The sequence below is a fragment of the Theropithecus gelada genome, chromosome 1 (assembly GCF_003255815.1).
Source record: "Theropithecus gelada isolate Dixy chromosome 1, Tgel_1.0, whole genome shotgun sequence".
NCBI classification, from domain to species: Eukaryota; Metazoa; Chordata; class Mammalia; order Primates; family Cercopithecidae; genus Theropithecus; species Theropithecus gelada.
Genome location: NC_037668.1, coordinates 157680524 through 157702097, shown reverse-complemented (window position 1 = coordinate 157702097; position 21574 = coordinate 157680524).

Genomic DNA, 21574 nt, shown 5'->3' with positions numbered 1-21574 from the left:
AGCGATGAAACCATCTCGCACACAACAATGAAGGTACTCGGCCATAGACTTGGAATGAGACCATATATGGGGATGAGATCCTTCTGGTTAGCCTAATACTGCTGTACTGGCCTGTAAATGGGGTCCTTCCGCTGAGGCCTTGCAAGGCAAGCCGGCTGTGCCATGTTTTTAGACGGGGCAGAGGAAGCTAGAATAATGGAAAAGTAACCTATTTATGCTAGGTCTAGCTATTGAAACAAGGTAGGAATGAGGCTAGTGTGCTTAACTTCCCTAAGGCATACTTTTCTGGCTACCTTCTGCCCTGTGTCTGGTACCCATATCCTTGATGATTGTTCTCTCTGATCCATATATAAATTGCTGGGCTGGCTCTACCTCAAAGCTTCTGATCCAGTAGGCCTAGGAGGGGGCAGCTAAGATGCATTTCTTACTAGTTCCCAGGTGATGCTTCTGCTGCTAGTCTGGGCACCACACTTTGAGAATCACAGCTCTAGGGCTGGGGTGCTAATCTTCATTCCGAATGGAAGGGAGGCTGCTAAGGAGTCCACTTAAGTAATTTTTCCTGCGATAAAGACTTGCTTCCTTGTCACTTGCTGTCAACACCCCTCCACACAGCAGCGACTGCCTGGCTTAATTCTTAAACTAGAGGCCCCTCAATAGATAGGGTGGACACTTCCTCGCCTCCTGGCAGGAGAGAGAAAGAAGGGACTTCAATCTTTGGTTGGCAGAGCCTGACTAGGCAGCCGGGCACAGAACCTAGGGCTTTCCCACCCCTTTGCTTTCTCACCTGTAAAACAAATAAAGGTACTGGTCCTGCCAGCTTCACAGGTCGCTGTACATAGAGGAACGGTTGGTTGAAAGTGCCCTGCATAACGCAAAGTTCTTTAGGACTCGCAAACAGCCTTAATCGCGGTAAGGGGGCACATCAGGGCTGTGGGAAGCCCCCCTTTAGGGCTCGGCACAGGTGATTCTGGGCTCCCTGTGCTTGCCAACCTCCTAAAGCAGGTGCCCACTTTCAGCAGGTCTGCACGCCCCACCTGGGGGCCTCTGCTGGAGGTCTGCCTGGCCCCGGGCACACGTGTGCGCGCGAGGATTTCTTTTGCAGAGAATGAAACCACCGTTACTTTCCGTCCGCGGTCTACTCCGGGGTCCCCATCCCTCGTAAGTGCTGTGGAATCCCGAGGTGATGAGCCTGAGGGAAGCCAGCATCTCATGCCCCCCAGTGCCGGCGGCCGGGAGAGCCCCGGGACTCGGAGTTTTTGCCGCCGCTGAGGACGCGGAGCGGACTGGTGGCCGCGTCGCCGAGGGAGGGCCCGGGCCGCCCTGCAGCGCGTCTTCGCGGAGCCCTGAGGGCCGTGCCGCTCCTCCCAACATGATTCAGAACCGCCCGTCAGCCTTGGCTCCAGCGCCTGGCGCGAGCGAACCGGGCTTGGCTGCCTCGGCCCCGTCTGAACCCTGTGGGCCGCGGGCCAGGGCGGGCCGGGATCTGCCGAGCCAGGACCTTGCAGACCCGGCCGCGGCCGGGCTGAGTGCCTCCCGCCGGGGCCTCACGCCCACGGTCCACGCTTGCAACACCAGGGCTGCACGGCGGGGTCCGCAGCTGGGTCTGCGCCTGGGACTCCGGGCTCCCTGTGCTCCTCGTGCCGCACCCCTTGCCTTAACACCAAGCGGATGGGTCCTGGGGCGTCACCGGCCAGGCCGGAGCCCCAGACCCACAGCTCTCCCCCTCCCCCGGCACTGCCCCCCTGCGCTGGGGCGGGAGTCGGGGACTGGGGCCGGAGAAAGGAGACGTGCCGGTCCTCAAGTCTCTTGAACCATTTCGGGTCCGGGCGCGCCCCACAGGGCTCCAGTAGCGCGAAGTTCCAGACATGTGCAGCTGTGTGGTGCCAGGCTTCCAGCGGGTTCTTGGTGGGGGCTCCCTCTCTGTGAGTCCGTGGGCAGAGATTTGCCTTGGAGGGTCGCACCTGGCTACAGAAGTATAAGACTTAGTTTCCGGGGAGCAGAGGGGCCTTGGGATAAGGAACTGAAGCTTCTGGGGGTAGTTTGGAATCTTGGTTCCACCAATTATTAGCTGTCCAACCTGGAGAAATCCACTCCCCCTGTTTTCTTGGTTATAAATAACTATAGCTACCATTTGAATGCTTATTATTTTCCATGTACTTTACATATGTTATTTTTATCTTTCCAACGATTTTGCAGGCCATATTCTGCTGATGGAGAAATGGGATCTCAGCCAGGGAAAATGACTTGCCAAGGTTACACCACTGGTAAGTGGAGACCTATGACTTGAACCTGTCTCTAACTCCAGAGACTGTAGTTTCTCTGTAAGTGAGAACACTGACGCCATACAAAGAATTTTAAAACTGTAAGATGGTGACAGATACCATTCTCTTCTGACCTGTCCTCAGGCCAGGTCCTGAAGTCCAGGTTGAAAGCATGACCTTTCTTTCTCCCTATCTCCTCAACCACGCTTCCCTAGGAGGGTCAGAGTGCAAGAGGTAGGGTCTGGGACTGGGGACCCCTGGGTCAGCCTTGCCCACCACTCCCACCTGGACCCTTCCCATCCTCATTTCTACCCCACACTGCTCAATGTCCTTGAGAGACAAGGTGGTGTCACTGTTGTGGCATTTCTCCTCCACTACCAGTTGCACAAGAGGATTTTTCTCCTGTGCTCAGAGTGGGAAGAAAACCAAGAAGGTCTGTACAGTAACTTGAGACCCCTAGGGCCCAGTTTGGGCTCTTAGGAGGCCAGCAGTGCCTCAACTTTCTCATCTGTGTTTAGAATTCACTTTGCAGAGAAAATGGGTGGACTCTTGGCGAGAGGAGGGCCTGAGTGTCAGAGAAATTTGGGTGCCAGTCTTTTGTAAAATGGAATCTATTGATAATGCCACCACCAGTCTTACCTGACCCCACAAGAGTTGCAGTAAGAACTCAAAATGGATAATGGCCACACAGTGCTCTGGGAAGTGCGAAGTGCCTCATAAACATAAGGTGGTATTATTCGCAGAAGCCACTGCAGGCAACAGGAATACAAAGATGAATGCCATCTTGGAATCTTTCAGGCTAGCAGGGGAAATATGAATGGCTATACAAAGAGTTAAAATATAAAACAGGGCATGCAAATGCTCCACCAATATGCCCACGTGGTGCCAACTCATACTGATTTTGTAATAACAAAGAATAGACACAGGTCTATCTGGGTACCTCTACTACTATTGCAAGAACTCCTTCTCTTCACAATAGCTCTAGCCAATCTGTCTCCCCTCTCCAATTAGCCTCCTTCTTACCACCTGTGTGATCTGTGGCAGGATTTTTTTTTCCCTTTGGGGTGTGTTTGTATTAGTTCCCTATTGCTGCTGTGATAGATAACCACACACATAGTGGCTTAAAACAACACTTTTGTTATCTTACAGTTCTGTATGTAAGAAGTCCAAAATGTGTCTCACCGGGCTAAAATCAAGGTGTCAGCAGGACTGTTCCCTGTTCCTTCTGGAGGCACTGGGGGAGACTCTGTTTCCTTGACTTCTCCAGATTTTTGAGACCACTTGCATTCCTTGGTCTGTGGCCCCTTCTCCATCTTCAAAGCTATCAGTGACCAGCTGAGTCTTTCTCACATTGAATCACTGCCACCTCTGCTTCTGTGGACATGTCTTCTCTGCCTAACACTCTTTTCTCCCCATCTCAAGACTCTTAATATAATTATATCTTTAAAGTTCCTTTTGCTTTGTAAGGCAGCAGTTTCACAGGTTCCAGGGATTAGGACCTGGAGGGAGGGGGAGGGAGCATTTATCAAAAAAACAAAAACCCTAGGGCCTCAAACAAAACATTTTTTAAAAGAGAAATATAAAAGGTTCAACTCTTCTTCTTCAAAGAAGTAACACAGAAACTTTTTCTATAAATGTAACAAATTCTGAAAAAAAAAGACAAAAAAAAAAAACAACTTTCAGTTCCTAACTACACCCATAAAAAATCAGACTCCCTGGTGTCAGGGAAGAAGAAACAATAGGTGACACCAAATAGACTCCACATAAAAGGGTAGGGAAAGGCTCCCTAGGTTGGGAAGTTATAATATGTGCTTCACTGGGAATGTAGGTAGAGCCCTTGGAAATGATTAGTTGTTAACAATTGTCCACAGCTCTTCAGCTGCTTTACTTTATAACCCTTTGGTGCAGTACACATCGAAAACATTTTTTTTTAAAGAAATCAATAAACTGTATTTTTTAGAAAAATTTTAGTTCACAGCAATATTGAGCAGAAAGTAGAGTTCCCTGTCCCTACACCCTCCTCCCACTTAAACCATTTTAAAAGCATTAATAGAATTCTTGGCTCCTTATTTTCCCCCCCAAAAGAAATTCCTACATAAAAAAATAAAAATCGTGCTGCTCTGGTTCAAGTGAACTCACAGAGTCCCTCAACCTCTGTAAATCCTACTGCATGGTTTAACACTGTGGAATAACGAGAATAACTCAAGTTAGAAAGTATCCTCTGGACCACAGAAGTAGGGAGACTGTCATGTTGAAAATTATTCTCCAGGCTTCAGAAGCAAGAATTGTCATAATATTCTCCGAAGAATTGGAAAAGAGCAGGCTCTTGTTCTGAGGTAGAAGCATAGACTCTTCTAGGCCATAAATCTGCTTATTTTAGTTACAATAGTGAAAGGGCCAGTGGGCAGCATGGTGAAAAGTACATGGGCCCAGAAATTGGGGAGTCGGACGGGGCAGCTCTGATGTAGGGGACATATTAATTAAGACCTAGTGTGGGCCTTTCGTATTCTGGGTCAGATAGGTAAGGTTCTGTGTGGGCTACCCTGGAATACAGTGTTGCCTAGGGTTGTGTGAGAGGTGCAGGGAACGCCTATAAAACTTTGCAGGGAGAATGTTTTCTAAGCCAACACCTAGAAGACAAGCAAGAGTTTGCTGGGCAGAGAGTGAAGCTGGGCGCGGTTGGGATCATGGGGCCGGATGTGCACAGCTGGGACAAGGGGAAGAGCTGCAGTGGAGAGTGGGGTATAGTGGAGAGCAATCAGGGCCAGACTACGCTGGAGGGCCTGGAGGCCTTGGGAGCGCGGACTTTCTCCAAGAGTGGGGGTGCCAGGACAGGGTCCCAAGCAGGGGCCCAACGTGGCCTGGTTTGCTCTTCACTGGCAAGCTCCATGGCCCTGAGCAATGTGCTTCTCCTGTTTTTCTTCTCATCGGTGCCTGCCTGAGCTCTCGAGTCGTTTCCTGCTCTGAGCCTGAAACTTCAAGCAGCAAGAGGACGGTCCACAGTCCCGTTACTGGGGCTCTGCAAACGCGACGTTCCCAATGGCCCTCTCCCAGGTTCCGGGCCTCCGGGTATTGGAACTTCTGTCTATAAAGGATGAAGACGACCTTGCTCACACTGCAGCGGGATGGAGAAACGTGACCCAGCGGAGAGGCTTTCGGCTGCGGGGTGCGAGAGGCGACCCGAAGGGTGAAGGCAGGGCGAGCGCGGTCAGCGTCCCCGGCTGGGCGGCCTCCCCGCCGGCCGGGGAATTCGTTCCCAGCTCCAGCCGCATCTCACCCTCTATCGCGCCTCTCGGGCCTCAGAGGGAGGCTGCACGGCCCGGAGGAGGCCTGAAATCCACCTTTTGTTCCCTCCCGGGACCGCAGAGCCACAGCACGCTGAGCGCTGCAGTCTGGGCAGCCGGAAGCGCTGGCCGGGCGCCGGGCCAGCGATCGCCCCGGGTCTGCGCAGGCGCAGGTCGAGGAAGCTGGGCGCGGTCGGATTTCTGCGGCCCGTGGCTGCCCTCTTGTGGCCGCGAGGCGCCATGGTACGGCTGCTTCCGCGCAGCGGAGGGGCGCTGGCCGGGAGGCTACGGGTCCGGACCGGCCAGCCGGGGAGGCCAGCCAAGCGCTGTGTTTTTCCAGGTCCGCGCGGGCCAGGGGAGCCCTGCGTGTTTACTTGGTGGGAGTGGTTTACTGGGAAAGTAGACGGAAGGTACCCTGCAAATCGGCATGCACTGTATTGTTTGGGAGTCAACAGCCTGGAAAGCAAATATCAGGTGAGGGCAGTGCTGGGAACCACCGCCTGCCCCCTCCCCTGGCCTTGGCCCTGACTTTGAACGCGGCACCGCGAGCCAAACAGCTCCGCGGCTCAGGGGAGAGGGAGGAGGAGGAGGCAGGCAGCGGGGGAGGTGTCAAGACTCAGGAATAGGAGCCAGCTAGGCCCAACCTACGACTGCCACCCCAGGGGCTGCAAACAGGGAATACACCCCTTCTGCCCACCTCAGGAAGACATCGTACACCCCGACAAGTCACCATTCCAGAGAGGCTAGCTTTCCGCAAGGGTGGGGGCGTGAGAGTGGAGGGGTTGCTCGGGGCCCACCCAGGCATAACTATCTGAAGGGCACACCCCACAACGGAAGGATTAGGGGAGAGGGGTGAACCCACACTCTGGCACGAGAATCATGTGTCCTGTTCCACGCAGGGAGCCGCACTACACAGAGTTCTCTTTAAATTCATCTTCACTAGCTGGGTGTGCCTGAGGCTTCTCCTATCTCCTGATTCTGAGTTAACTTTTTGCGTCCCACCCTGTTCTTGTCTCAAGCAGTCGCTTTGGAATGTGTTTCCTCTTGTCCGGGGTTTGAAGATTAGTCATGAAAAACACCACTGTGCCCTTGCTGAAGTGCTTGCTGGCTGCTCGATCATTCCACTTCTACGTCCCAAGAAGGTCTGCTAAGGAGATGGCTTCTTCAGGGCTTCCCTCTTTTCCATGCGCTCTCAGCTCCAGACTCCGTCTCATCCATGGATATTATCCTGTGCCCCGCGGGGAGGAGGGCGGGGGAGGGTTTCTGTGCCTGGATTATTGGTGGGAGGAGAGCAAGTGCAGAAGTGAAGCTATGACTCTCGCAGAAGTCATGCATTCCGTTCAAAGATATTCCTTTCCGTAGCCTCCACACATTCCCTCTGGCTGCAGGCCTCTGGATTTTTCCGTGTGACTCGGTCACATTGCATCTGTATAGATTATCAAAGCACCTCATGACTGTGGAAAAAGAAGTTGGGGACAGAACATGGATCTGGAAGGCTCACAGCATGGACTTGGTAGGGTGACACAATGTCCCATGTTCTTCAAGAAATGTCTAGACTAGGTGATTGATTCTATCAGAGATCTGGCACGATGCTCTTGCCACACAGAGGGGCAAATTGAGATCCAGAGAGAAGTGACTGGCCCAGGTCACTCAGCCAGCTGGTGACTGAGCTGGAATTCATTCCCAGGTCTCCTGACACCCAGTTCATTCATTTTTTGCACATGTTTCCTGAGGACTTACTGTATGCTAGGCACTGTTGTAGGTGCTAGGAATATATAAAGTGCCTGTATGGAGCCTGTGTCTTGTAATGTGTATGTGGGGAGATTGTCGATAAACAAATAAACAGATTTATCCAGAATGCCACATGGTTAAAAGTTTTTATGATACTCAGTGCCTCTTTTCCTCTTGTTTTTGAAGGGAATGGGTTCGAGGCTTGAGAAGAGATGTTCACTCACACATTGGGTCATTAAATAAACATTAGAGGATGCCCCACTATGTGCCGGATGCTGTGCAGGGCACACAGACATAAAGGCAGGGTCTGTCTTCAAAAGCTGCCACCAGCTGGGCAGATAAGGTATGCCTCTTAGTATCTTTATATGGATTTCTGTAATTTTTATGCTAATTGTTTTTCTCTCCAGATCTCTCCCAAAAAGGATGCTTGTAGAAAACGATGATTCTGAAATGGTACAAATTCCTTTCCCAAAAGGCATCTCAAAGCCAGCCGCTGCTACTGACTTATTGATGGCTATCATCCAGTGGCCTTGGGGAGGCGGTGGGCAGCCCAACCACTGCCTGTAATAAGGAGAGACAACTCAGCATCCGCCCTGCAGTGAATAATAGAACAAAAAGCTGCCGGCGCCTGCAGGATCAAAGCACATGAGCAATCACAGTGTCTCTGGGTTCAACAGATCAGCGAAGGACAGGCAGTCAGCAGATGTCATGGAACTTTTTGGGGGAGAAGTGTGGGTTGTGGAGGAAGCCTCAGCTGGATTTCAATACCTTACAAGATGCTCATCTGTGGCTCTCTCCTGCTAACCTTCCTTGGACATGAAATACTCTTCCTTCTATCCTCCCTCTTCACCACTGCTGTTCCCAAAGTCTAAAAAGATGGGGGCAGGAGGTGAGGCAGGAGGGGATGGGAAAAGAATACTGCACCAGGAGGCAGGAGACACTGGATCTGTGGGTGTAGGCACTGTTGAATGACTTCCATGTCCTCAGTCTCGCCATCTGTAAAATGGGAAGGTTGATATATGGCCTCAAACTTTCTGCCCACTTTGATAAACCATATTTCACCAAAAAGAGGCAGAGGGGATCTGTTGCTTTTCAGGTTCCTGTCCAGTTACTTCTAGGTCAGACAGAATGATTGCCCCAATGATTCTGGGTCTGCAAACTCCGTCTGTGAACCCCCATTTCTTGGGGGCGTTGGGATCAGGACAGGCAAGAAGACTATATTATTCCCTTCTCCTACTTGCTCCCACTTGCCAGTGGGGAAATCAGTGGCAACCTTAGAATAATTTTGAAGGGGCGGGGGGATGAGTTATTATTGGGATTTTTATCTGCAAAGAATATTTTCAGATATTAATGTTTGTGCCTTTAAATGTACATGCAGGTCTAGAGCAGAAGACCCTAGTGGTTGCGGTGCTGTGAGGCATTTTGCATATATTTATCTCACTCAAGAAGAACTGTGGGGTCCATGTGAAAGTGTGTGTGTGTGTGTGTGTGTGTGTGTATGTGTGTGCATGCCCTGAGTCAGCCTGAGTCCTGAGCCTTTTGTCTTTGCTCCTGACTAAGCCACTGGGAGAGGTAAGTATATAATTGGAGGAAGAAATCTGTCAGGAAATAACTTTTTTACTTGTGGAAAGCCATTGAAAACCCTTGCTTTTGTATATGAGCACAGCACCCTGTAGGCAGGTGAGCAGTCTTAGAACAGAGTGGGGAGCAAACCAGACTAGTACCAAAGAAACCTCCATGTTTGATATAAACCTAATGCACAGGTCCACACAGACAGAGCGTGGAGGTGTGCTCCGCAGGGGCACCGCACAGACCCATGTGATGGCAAGCCCGGACACGTGTACAACTAAACATCCTCACAGATACATTTTAGTGTAGGCGGAGACCTGATGTTATGGGTTAGACTATGTCCCCCCACAGAATATGTGTACTGAAGTCATCTTTCAGTACATGTGACTGAGACCTTATTTGGAAATAGGGTCTTTGCAGATGTAAACTGGTTAAGATAATAAAAAATAATAAAATAAAAAAATTTTTTTAAACTAAAGGTAATGGCAACAATAAAAAAAAAAAGAGTAAGTCATGCTGGGATAGGGTGGGAGAGCCCTAATTCAATGTGACTGGTGTCCTCGAAAGAAGAGGGGAATTTGGACACAGAGACACAGAAGGAAGATGGCTACAGGGGAATGGAGGTAGAGATTGGAGTTATGTGGCCACAAGGGAAGGAACTCCTGGGGCTCCCAGAAGCTGGAAGAAACAAGGATCCTTTCCCTATGGGCTTTGGAGGGAGCGTGGCTCTGCAACACCTTGGCTTTGGACTTCTAACTCCAAAAGTGTAAGAGAATAAATTTCTGTGATCTCATACTCAGTTCATGGTGCTATATGGTGATAGCCCTAGAAACTAAGACACCCAGGTATGTTGGATGTATGCATCAGGCCCACATTCAGGGTGCATAGGGCCTTTGGTAAACAACAACAACAACAACAACAACAACAACTCTCATTTCTGTGGAGAATCCATTGCCAGTGGTCTGGATGGCATGGCCACTGCCCTTCTTCAGGGACGTGCACAAGACCCCGGCCTGGCCAATCAGAATACCTCATGCCCTGGACCACAGTAATTGGATCGGGGTGGTCAAGATTTACATAAATGATTTACATAAAATGTTTAAATATTTTCTTAAAGTACTTAAAATAAAAAATGCTTTTAAAATTTCAGTTGCCAATTGTTTTTTGCGACTATATAGAAATACAATTGATTTTCACATATTGGTTTTGTTTCCTGTATGCTTGCTAAATTCATGCATTAGTGGTATTTTCTAGATTTCTTAGAATTTTCTGTGTACACAAATCACAACATCTGTGAATATACACAACATTACTTCTTCTTTTCCAAAACTTATGCTTTTCACTTATTGCTCTTGCCTTCTTGCACTAGGTAGAACCTCAGTTGTATATTAAATATATGTTTTAAAAAGGTAGACATTTGAGCCTTGTTTCCAATCTTGGGAATACACTATTCAGTCTTTTGCCCTTGTCTGCTTCTAAGCTGCCAAAGTCTGTGCTATTGTGGGGAAATGTCGCTCTGTGGGCCAGCCATGGTGTGAGTGTGCAGATGGGACAGCGGCAGCGAGTACATTCTCCTGGGAAAGCCAGGCCTGGTGGCAGGCACCTGTAATCCCTGCTATTTGGGAGGCTGAGGCCGGAGGATGGCTTGAGTCTGGGAGTTCGAGTCCAGCCTGAGCCACACAGCGAGACACTGTCCCTTAAAACAAAAAATAAAAAACAAAACCAACAACTCCCACGCCTGTCAAATTTTCCTGGGGAGGGCAAGACACAATTAAGAAAATGAACACTGAATTTATGTCATCCTTGTCTGTATCTCAGTAGCCACAGTTGTGGATTCCTTCAGTTCTCTCTTGGTAGAAGGTAGGGCCTGAATAAATGATGACATAAAGCCAACTGAACTTACTGAGCAGTCTCCCAGATGCTGCAAACTCAAGGAGGCTTCTGTGCTCAGATTTTTATTCTCTCTCTCTCTCTCTCTGTCTTTCTCTCTCGTGCAGCATTTATGCTTTTTGGCAGTTCTTTCCTCTTCATTTCCCCATCTTTCCAATTACACACTTATATACACACAAACACTCCGATACCCTCAAACCACCAGAAGCCACATCAGAGACTTGAGAGCCTTGGACCAGGAACTGATGGAGACAAAGACGACCTAGGAATGATTGCTTGCCCTACCCTCAGGAGTTTACAATTACTGATAGAGACAGAAGCCTTTACAGGGGGTGAGGGGTGGGGGATAGGAGAAACTTTACAAACACACCTGTCAGCACACACAAGGACAATAATAGGAAATGGGGTTTTCATACAAGGGAAGCATCTGGAAACTGAGAGGGTCCTACAAAGCTGTATAATCCAGCATCTATTGAGATTCAGGAGACCACCCTAGCTCCCAGTCCTTCCTTGATAAACACCTTGAATTTACAAGATGAAGTTTGAGAATGGGGAGGAGATGCCAATTATAGCCTATATTAATGAGGCTATAAAGTAAATACTTTTAGCCTCATATTACCAAGCATGAAGGGAATATTTTGACTAATCTAAGTGGAAAGTCCAGAGAGTAGGTGTGGCTTTAGGCATGGCTGGGTAGTAGCATAAGACTCACATCCTACCAGTTAGCAACCAACCCCAGGAAGAATAAAGGTCCTTCCCCACCAGCTTTGGCAGAAAAGTCCTCTAGGAAGATCTGATTATCTGGGTTTGGGTCACATGACCACCCCAACCCAATCACTGTGACCAAGGGCATGAGGTATTCTGATTGGTCAGGCAAGGGTCTTGTGCACATCCCTGAAAAGGGGCAGCGGCCATGCTGTCCAGACCACTGGCAATGGATTCCCCACAGAAATCTTTTACTAGAAGAAGTGGGGAGATCAGTTCTGGACAGGCAGCACAATTGCAGCCTATGACACCCTCTAAGCCTTAACTCCATGTATGACTGTATGGAGCAAATGACTTATCCTAATGATGCATGTTTCTTCATCTGAAAGAGGGGTCATAGTTTTGATTTATGTTATATTTACACAATGCATAGCATGAAGCCGATGGTCAAGAATGCACCCTGAGATGTTAGTGGGTATTCCATTACTGGATCCCATGGTACAGACATTTCCTTTGTAGAAAGCCACAGAGTAAGTGGCTCCATTCCCTGAGACTCAATACCCAGTGGCCAACTGGGGTAATAGATTACTGTCCTTGGAAAGGCACAGAGCTCACCAGAAAGAGCAGGCAGGCCGGGCGCAGTGGCTCCTGCCTGTAATCTCAGCACTTTGGGAGGGTGAGGCAGGCGGATCATGAGGTCAAGAGATCGAGACCATCCTAGCCAACATAGTGAAACCCTGTCTCTACTAAAAAATACAAAAATTAGCTGGGCATGGTGGCAGGCACCTGCGGTCCCAGCTACTTGGGAGGTTGAGGAAGGAGAATCGCTTGAACCCGGGAAGTGGAGGTTGCAGGGAGCTGAGATCATGCCACTGCATTCCAGCCTAGTGACAGAGTGAGACTTGGTCTCACAAAAAAAAAAAAAGGCAGGCAGCAGGGATTCTCAACCCCTCTCCTTCTTTCTCCATGCATGGGATGCCATGACCACATGCTTGTAGCTCACAGCATGGTCCCTGAGGACACAAAGACAGGTGTCAGGTAGGTAAGTCTTGGGACATGCACTATGTGGCCTTCTTTTCCCCAGCTACTCCCGTCCCAACTCAATCACAAATAAGATTACAGAAAGCCACAGAAGGCAGCATTCAGAAATGTAAAAGATAAACATGCATGGGGTAATTGAATAGCATTCTGCTGAAAAATGAGCTCTCAGAGCCCATAATCGAGGCTATGCTTTAATGGAGGGGCTCTCCCCTTCTCTCTTTGCAAACCCAGGATGCCAGCAGCTTTAACCCTTTGGGAGGGCTGCACTAGGGAAGGGCAGGCTTTGGCTTTGTGAGGACTATCTGAGGAGTTGTGGGAAAAGTCCGATGGTGGAATGAGGCATCGATGTTAGAGGGAGCCCCTTGTTTAAGCTGAGGATGGAGAAGAGGGATAGGTCCTGTGATTGCCAAGGGCCCATCAGCTTTGAGATTCTGATTCTACCATTATGATTTTTCAGATTCAACCATCAGAGATCTGCTGAGAGTGTACTGTCTATCTCGTCAGCACTAGGCTCCGCACTGTGGAATAAATATACAAATAATGAGAATACAGCAAATAGTTTATCTAGCATTCAGTGTGTGCCAAGCACTATTTTAAGTGCTTTACATATAAGAACTAATTTGATCCTCACAGCAGCCACAGGAGGTAAGTTCTATTATTGTCCTAATTCGACCATCAAAGAAACCGATGCAGAGTTTAAGTAACACCGAAGTTCATATGCTAGTAAGGAGAGGAGCAGGATTTAGACTCAGGGACAGGAGAAAGAATATGATATGCATATTTAAGTCTAAAAATATGATAACACAATCCCTGCTCACTTGAATTCACCATCTCGAGGGGAGCAAGGTGTCTTAAGGTTTGAAAACAAAAGGACATTATATGAGACCCAGAGTGGAAGGGCTGTCAGGGCCCTTTTTGTCAATCCCCTGCCTCTAAGGCCCAGCCTTTCTCAGTACCCTTGGTAATAGCTGAGGACGGATGTCGCCCTTGGAACCATTACTCACGAACATGCTGCACACCCTTACTCCCCCAAACCCACCTACCTCTTCCCTTTTCTCCCTTTCTCTGGTTATTGTAATTATTTGGGAATTTGCAGAATAATCCGTCACGAAGTCCTCCTGAACAAATTGAATGTCAGGTTTATAAAACAACCTAATAAAGCAGATGGCATTACCCGCTGGTAAATCTCTTCCCTGTTTCCCGCCCCACCCCCTCCCCACTTCAGTGTCTCAGAAAGCTGACAGATTATCCATTTACAGCCAGATTAATCCTGAACAGTATAAACATGGGGAGAAAATTACACTTTCTTGTCTCCATAATTGATAAGAAGGATGCATTAATCTATAAAGCCCGGAGGAAAGGCCCATCTGTCTGCCCAGACAATCGTGGGGATGTCTGGGAAAGGAGACCCTTCCATCTCCCTGTCTGTCTGCCTTTTCGTCAGAAACCACTTTTTCAGAAGCTGCCCTCCCCTTCCCTGGCCCCAGAAACTGGGCACCTGTAACCTTCGACAGCCCCTTGGTCCCGCGCGGGAGCTAGCAAGGTTCAAGGACCCACATCTCAGGATTCCAGGCCAGGGACAGGCCTCTCTCCAGCTTTCGTCTTCTTTCCAGAAGTTATGTCCATTGCAGAGACGTCCACAAGCCCAGCTCTGCAGTGTTCCTAAGCTTGCCTTTGGTTTCCTCGGACCAGCCCTTGAGGAGATTCCAAGCCAAATTTGTTCAGTAAGATTCTCATTCAATTCCCTCCCTGATCTCTCTTGTTGCTTTATAACTTTTTGCAAATTTACGCAGTTCCCTCCCTGTTCCCCCGCCCCCCCCCCGCCCCCATCTTCCAGCACCTTTCCTGTTAGAGGCAGCTGTGAGGCGTTAATTATCTCCTTGAGGCCTGTCAGAGCTGTCAGGGAATGTCCCAAGGGCCGATTCCTGCCTGTGGAGGGATGCAGTGGAGCCAGGGTTTCTGGTAGACTCTGCTCCAGAATTGACCATCCCCTCCCAGCTCAGAGGTGATACTGACAGGGACACATGAACACTGCTCCACTCCCTCTCTGTTTGGAGGATTTCCTAAGGCTCCTCCAGTCACTGTGCTTGGGATGACTTGAGGAGGAGATGAAGGGAGCATGGCGGGTGGGTGGATTTATTTAGAGTGGGAGAGAGAGCCAGGGGAAGTCCTGGAAGATCCCCACCCGGCCAGAAGAACCTTGTTCTCCAGAAGGATCTCAATGAGATAAATAGAAAATAAAAATGAACGTGGGGGAGGAAGACAGGCAGAGGAGACCGCCGGAAAATGCCGAGGGGCCAGAAAAAAGGGATGTTGAGAGATGGAGTAAAAGAAATACAGAAGTCCATGGCAAGAGCTCGCAGTTCCTGCCTCCAGCATGGATGGGCATGCTTTGGGGTCTGGGGATCTCTGCTCCCTTAGTCTCTACTGCCTTGTTTCCTCCGGAAGAGAGAGGGGGTGCTGCCTCCAAAGTGAGGCACATTCCTGACGCACTCGCTATTTTGTGTGGAGGTGCACTGAGTGCCCAGGGTCTGAGTAAATAGCAGGAATCTCACAGGTGGGTTGTGTTTTACCAAACACTTCACGCCCACCCCCCAGACTGCAGACTACCTTTGGTTAGGCTTTTCCAGAGAGGTGGACTGTGGGAGGAAATGCTGTGGACTCCCAGGGCCACTTATCTCTGCTGGGAATTGGTAGACACAGGAGGACTTCCAACAAATGTTCCAATCTTTGTCTTGCAACTCCCAGCTCTTTGTACCAATGGTACATGCTACTCCCGGCTGAAGTTTGAGGATGACGCTAACCAGGTTTTCCAGACTGGACTGTAGCTCTTGGAGCACTGTTGGTGCTTGGACTGTTATTTGGGTTCCAGAGTTGAATAAATTTGGAAGTTGCTGAGTTAACAAAATTAAACAGTGCTTCTCCTGACTTACTTTTTGGTGTTCTTTGCTTTCCATCTCTTCTCTACTTTGGCTAATTTTTCTCCGCTTTTTTCTGTTTTTCTTTTCTTTTTTTTCCCTCTTGTTCTCTACATTCTACAGCATTGATTGTGGGTTTTATACAATCTCAATGAAATTGTAAATACTAACTCATTTTGGTTTCATGCTTTTCTTTTTTAAATAAATGATTAAGTTCTACATATGTATATATTTTAAATTGACAATTATAATTTTAAAGGAGAAAAAAGATTAGTGACTCTGATTCTAGGGTCCTATAAACTTGGATGTAATATCATTCCATTTTCATTTACTAATTTTAATAAAAATTATTACAACATGAATTGTAAAGTAATGATATGTAAATTATCTAGAGAAACCAACAAAGCACTCAATTTTAGCCCCTTAAATGTAGTAATTAATTCTGGGCGATCATTTAAGGTTTGGAGGGTTAATTTTAATAGGTGTACGGTTGGGTAATAAAATGAAACTTTTTACTATTATTTGAGAGTCTCAAACTGCTTCAATCAATTAACTTGTTCTGTCTAAAGAGGCGGCTTTTGTGCTCTTTTAACAGTGAAAGCTGAGTTTCTTGGTTCTATCACTTCATTTTCATAGAGCCACAACCAGCATTAGCCTCCCACCTGCTGTCCAAAGAGGAGGTTGTTGGGTTTTTGTTTCTTTAAATTTGAAAAGCCTTGTGTTAGACATCCTCAAAAGATACAAGGAAAGTGAGAAATACTATTTTTGTCCTTAAAAAGACAAGGCAGAGTTAGAAAATGTGCCTGTCCCGAAGATGTCAGTAAGAACGTTACAAAACAAAACCAGCTGTTAAAAAAAAAAAAAAAAAAAGTGACGTGACATGAGAAAGAAGTGGAGAATGGGGAACGGGGTTTTGTATTTGTCATATCTCATAGTTTTTCTCACATATTCCCCTGTGCCTAGACGGCCTGTCCCATACTCTATGTCTCATACATTCCTGGCATCCCTTCCCCTTCCCCTCCTTGGTAGCAGTGACTGCTCCTCCTTTGGGCAGTCACTGTATCTGCTCCATGCTTCTATTAACGTCTTCTTGCATTTTAATATTATTCCATGTTTGTAGATTTAAGATTCAAGAAGTTCAGTAAACCACAAGCAGGATAAACTCAAGGCAAACCTCATGTATTCTCATAGTCAAAATGGTGAAAATCAAACCAAAGAAAGACTCCTTAAAGCTGCTAGAGGAAAAGCTACACATTACACATAGGGGAACACAAGTTCTGAGGGCTACAGGTTTCTTCTTGTCCCATAAAGGTCAGAAGATGGGATCAACATCTCTAAAGTACTAAAAGAAGGAACTGTCAACTCAGGATTCTACATCCAGCAGAAATATCCTGCAGGTGTGAAGTCAAAATAGAGCTACTCTCAGATGCAGGAAAAGTGAGATAATTTGTTACCAGAATACATTTTCTGTAATAAATGATAAAGGAAATTCATCAGAGGCTAAAAGATAATGCTAACAAAAGAAAGTTGGATTTTAGGGAATGAAGGAAGAGCAATAGAAGTGGTAAATATCTGGGTAAATATAAGAGACTTTTACAAAAAGTTTTTTTTAAAAACGCCTATGGCCATTGGAAGCAAAATTTATAACATTAGCTGGTGGAGTATTTAATGTGTGAGGATCTAGTCAAATGAAAATTATAACATATAGGTCATTTGAAGGGAATATTAAAGGACCTTTATGTGGTTGCAAAGCTTCTATATTTTACTTGAATGTGAAAAAAAATATATATATATATACATTTATAAATTTATATGTGTATATATTTATACACATATAAATATATATATAGTAATCTCTAAAGCAACCACTAAAAAAAAAAATACAAACGGATTTAGCCATAATGCTAATGATAAATTTAAAGAGTACTAAAAATTATTTAAGTAATCCAAAAGAAGGCTGAAAAAGGGGCATAGAGGAAAGAAAATAGAGGGAGGTTGGGTGCAGTGGTTCATGCCTATAATCCCAGGACTTTGGTAGGCCAATGCAGGAGGATCTCTTGAGCCCAGGAGTTTGAAACCAGCCTGGTCAACATAGCGAGACTCCATCTCTAGAAAAAATTAAGAAAAAAAAATTAGCCAGGCATGATGACACAGGCTTGTAGTCCCAACTACTCAGGAGGCTGAGGGGGGATGATCACTTGAGCCCAGGAGTTCGAGGCTATAGTGAGCTATGATGGTGACACTGCACTTCAGTCCAGGTGATGGAGCAAGACACTGTCTCAAAAAAAGAAAAAATATTAAAAAGAAGAGACAAATGGAAATCAAAGAGTAAAGCAGTAGAACTAAATCCAACAATATGAATAAGTACATTAAATGCTGATGATCTAAACCCTTCAGTTAAAAGGCCGGGATTGACAAAGTGAATTAAAGGCAAGTCGTTATTATATGCTGCCGTCAAATGACACACTTCAAATGCAAAGGCACAGATAGGTTTAAAGTAAATATATACCATGCAAATAATAAGCATAAAAAGCCTAGAATGGCTATTTTTAAATAGCTAAAATAGATTTCAAGATAAAGAGTATCACTAGAGATAAAGAGGGACATTTCATAATGATAAAAGAGACAGTTCATCCAGAAGACATAGCAATTATAAATGTATATGAATCTAGTAACAGAGCCATTCCAATCCTGGAAATAAAAACAAAAAAAAGGAATGAACTTTGATACATAACCTAGGTGAATCTGAAATCATTGTATTTAGTAAAAAAAAAAAAGCCAGGCAAAAAATAGCACATACCATATAATTTCATTTATATAAAATTCTGGAAAATACACACTAATTTATAGTGACAGAAAGTAGATTAGTGGTTGCTTAGAAATGGAGGTGGAGGCAAGCATGGATGTTGAAGAACACAAATACGTTTTTGGAAGTGATGGAAGTGTTTGTTATCTTTATTATGGCAATTTTTTTGAATGTACGATTGTCAAAACTCAACAAATACTATATTTTAAATATGGAGTTTAGTGTACTTCAGTTATAACTCAGTAAGTTTGGGAAAAAATAAATGCCTAAAAAAAGTAACAAGTACTTACTAATACTTCTAACTTCAATCTAATACTGCAGGAGTTTTCCTCTTCTTTTTCTTTTCCTTATTTGTATCTCATTCTTCCACAGTGATTCTCTCCAAAAGGTTCTTAGCCTCCCTGGTTCTCAACAACATCAGCATACACAGTCATTTGCCAAAATAGTTTGGGAACTGTTATTGTATATCATTACCAAAACAAAACAAAGTTCAAACTTTCTTTGCAGTTCTTATTTTATTTAGAACATGTTCCCCTGAGAATGTACAGTTCAAATACTATGTTCAAGAGTTACTTGGATTGATGTTTCCCTTCTGTATAGACACCTTCTCAACTACCAAAGGTATATAGATTAAATTCATTTGTTTCTGTTTACACAATTTTCCTCATCAAACATGAGGAAAACATTTGATGATTTAATTTTATTTTCATGTGTAGTAAAATATTTGGTGGGTCAAAAAGTAAAACTAAACAAAAGGTACATTTAGAGAACTGTTCCTCTTTCTTAGCATTTTCTTCTTGTTTCAACTCACTCCCTGCCAGAAACCAATTTCCCTGGCTTCTGATTTATCCTTCCTACGTTTCTTTTGCAAAAATGGGCATATATTCTTATTTTACTTTCTTTCATACAAAACTATAACATACTATCTATGATTTTTACTTTAAAATATCCTGGCAATCACTTCACGTCAATTGACAGAGCTATTTCTCATTTTTATAGCTGTGTATTGTGCCTTTGAATGGATATGCAATGACTTATTCTACCAATCTATCATTCATATATGCATAACAGATTGTTGCCAATATTTTGTCCTTATAAATAATACTACAAGTTGAGAATCTTAATTAAAACATCAGAAATTCAAAATGCTCCAAAATCCAAAATTTTTGAGTGCCGACTTGATGCCATGAGTGGAAAATCTCACACCAGACTTTGTTTCATGGGTCATAGTCAAAACCTTGTTTCATGCACAAAGTTATTAAAAATATTGTATAAAGTTACCTTCAGGCTACATGTATAGCATCTATATAAAACATAAATGAATATTATATTTAGCCTCGGGTCTGACGCCCAAGATAGTTCATTATTTATATGCAAATATTACAAAATCCAAAAAATATCTGAAATTGGAAACACTTCTGTTCCCAAGCATTTCAGCTAAGGGATACTCAACGTGTACCATAAATGATGTTGTACATATTTTGTTTCATATTTTAGGATATGGTTCTTCAAAGTAAATTAATATATAATCATTTATTGGATGAAAGGTCAAATCCATACATAGTTGTGTTAGATACTGCCAAATATTAGATATTGTATTAAATATTGCCAAATCCCTTCTGTAGAGTTCTACCATTTTGCATTCCCACCAGCATTGAAATTGAGTGCCAATTTTTCCATATCCTGTCAACAGAATGTTTTGTGAAGCTTTTGAACTTTTGCCAAACTTGCAGTTGCAAGATGGTATCTATGTGATTTTAATTAACATTTCTCTTATTCTGATGGTCTTTTTACATATTTATAGATGATTTGTATGTCTTTTTTTGTTCCCTTGATTTTTATGAGTTGTTTGTGTAATAGGGATGTTAATCCTTTATCTGTGACATGCATTGCTAATTGCTAATATTTTCCCAGTATATAATGTGTCTTTTGACTGTGTTTATGGTGATTTCAGCCATGTGAAAGTTTTCTTTAATGTAGTTGTATTAATGAATATTGTCTTTTATTGACTCTGAATTGTGAGTCACAATGAGACTTTTTAATCAACCAGATTATAAGATAACTCACCTGTGTCCTAGTCTGTGTTACTATACAGGAATACCAAGGCTGGGTAATTTATAAAGAATAGAGGTTTATTTCGCTCAGGATTCTGCAGGCTTTTTAGGAGAAGCATGGTGCCAGCATCTACTTCTGGTGAGAGCTTCAAGCTGTGTCCACTCACAGCAGAAGGCAGAGGCAAGCCAGCCTGTGCAGAAATCACATGATGAGAGTGGAGGCAAGAGAGAAAAGCAAGGGAGGAGGAAGGTGCCAGGCTCTTGTTAACAACCAGGTATCTCAGGAACTAATAGAGTGATAACTCACTCATTACGATGAGGAGGCATCAAGCCATTTATGAGAGATCTGCCTCCATGACTCAAAACACCTTCCAGTAAGCTCCCGCTCCAACATCAAGGATCAGATTTTAATATGAGATTTGGAGGGATCAACTATCCAAACCATAGCACCTTGTTTTCCCTTAATCTTTCGTGGTTTCTTGTATGCATCACACATTTGATCTATTTGCAGTTTATTCTTGGATAGGGTGTGAGGTATTGTTCCAATTTTATCCTTTTCCAAATAGTTATCCAATTGCCTTAGCATTATTTATTTTAAAGTTCATCTTTTCTCCAGTGATTTGATATGATACCTTTTTCATATAATACTTTTCTTATGGACTTACTCTATTTCTTTATCTCCTGCTTTATTAGTCTGCCTATTAGTGCAGCAGTACCACACTGTTTTAATTTTGGACAGAGCCTCTGTGTTTTAATTGATGCACTAAGTCCCTGTATGGGTATTGAAATTCTATTAATTGAGGAGTTATTTCTGCTATGTTATTTTATATTTTATTTTTATTCTACATTTATTTTATTTTTTATTTGTTTTCTTTACGGTTTCTATTGGATAGATCAAATTTTCTTATGCTTATTTAAAAGTTTTATCTTCTACTTTTTTATTATGGTGGCTGCCTTTAATCCAAAACCTACAATTATATTTATTTGTCTTGATAATGTCTACAATTTTAGTTTTGAGAGGTTATAGATATGCCTTTTTCTGTTTCTTTTTTTTCTTTTTGTCATTTGGATATGCTTTTCTCTTATATTTTGTTTGATCCTTGCTTTTTTTTTTAACACAATAAGTTTTACCAAGTAATTTGACCATTCTTCCATCATATTTCTCTCTCAGCACTTTCCTGAATTTATGTCTCTTTTTATCGGGTACTCTTCCAAGAGTGTTTATAGATTGGGATTTTGTGTGGCAAACTTTCTGAAGCCTCATATTCCTAGAAATATCTTCATGGCATTCTTGCATGTAAGTGACAATTTGGCT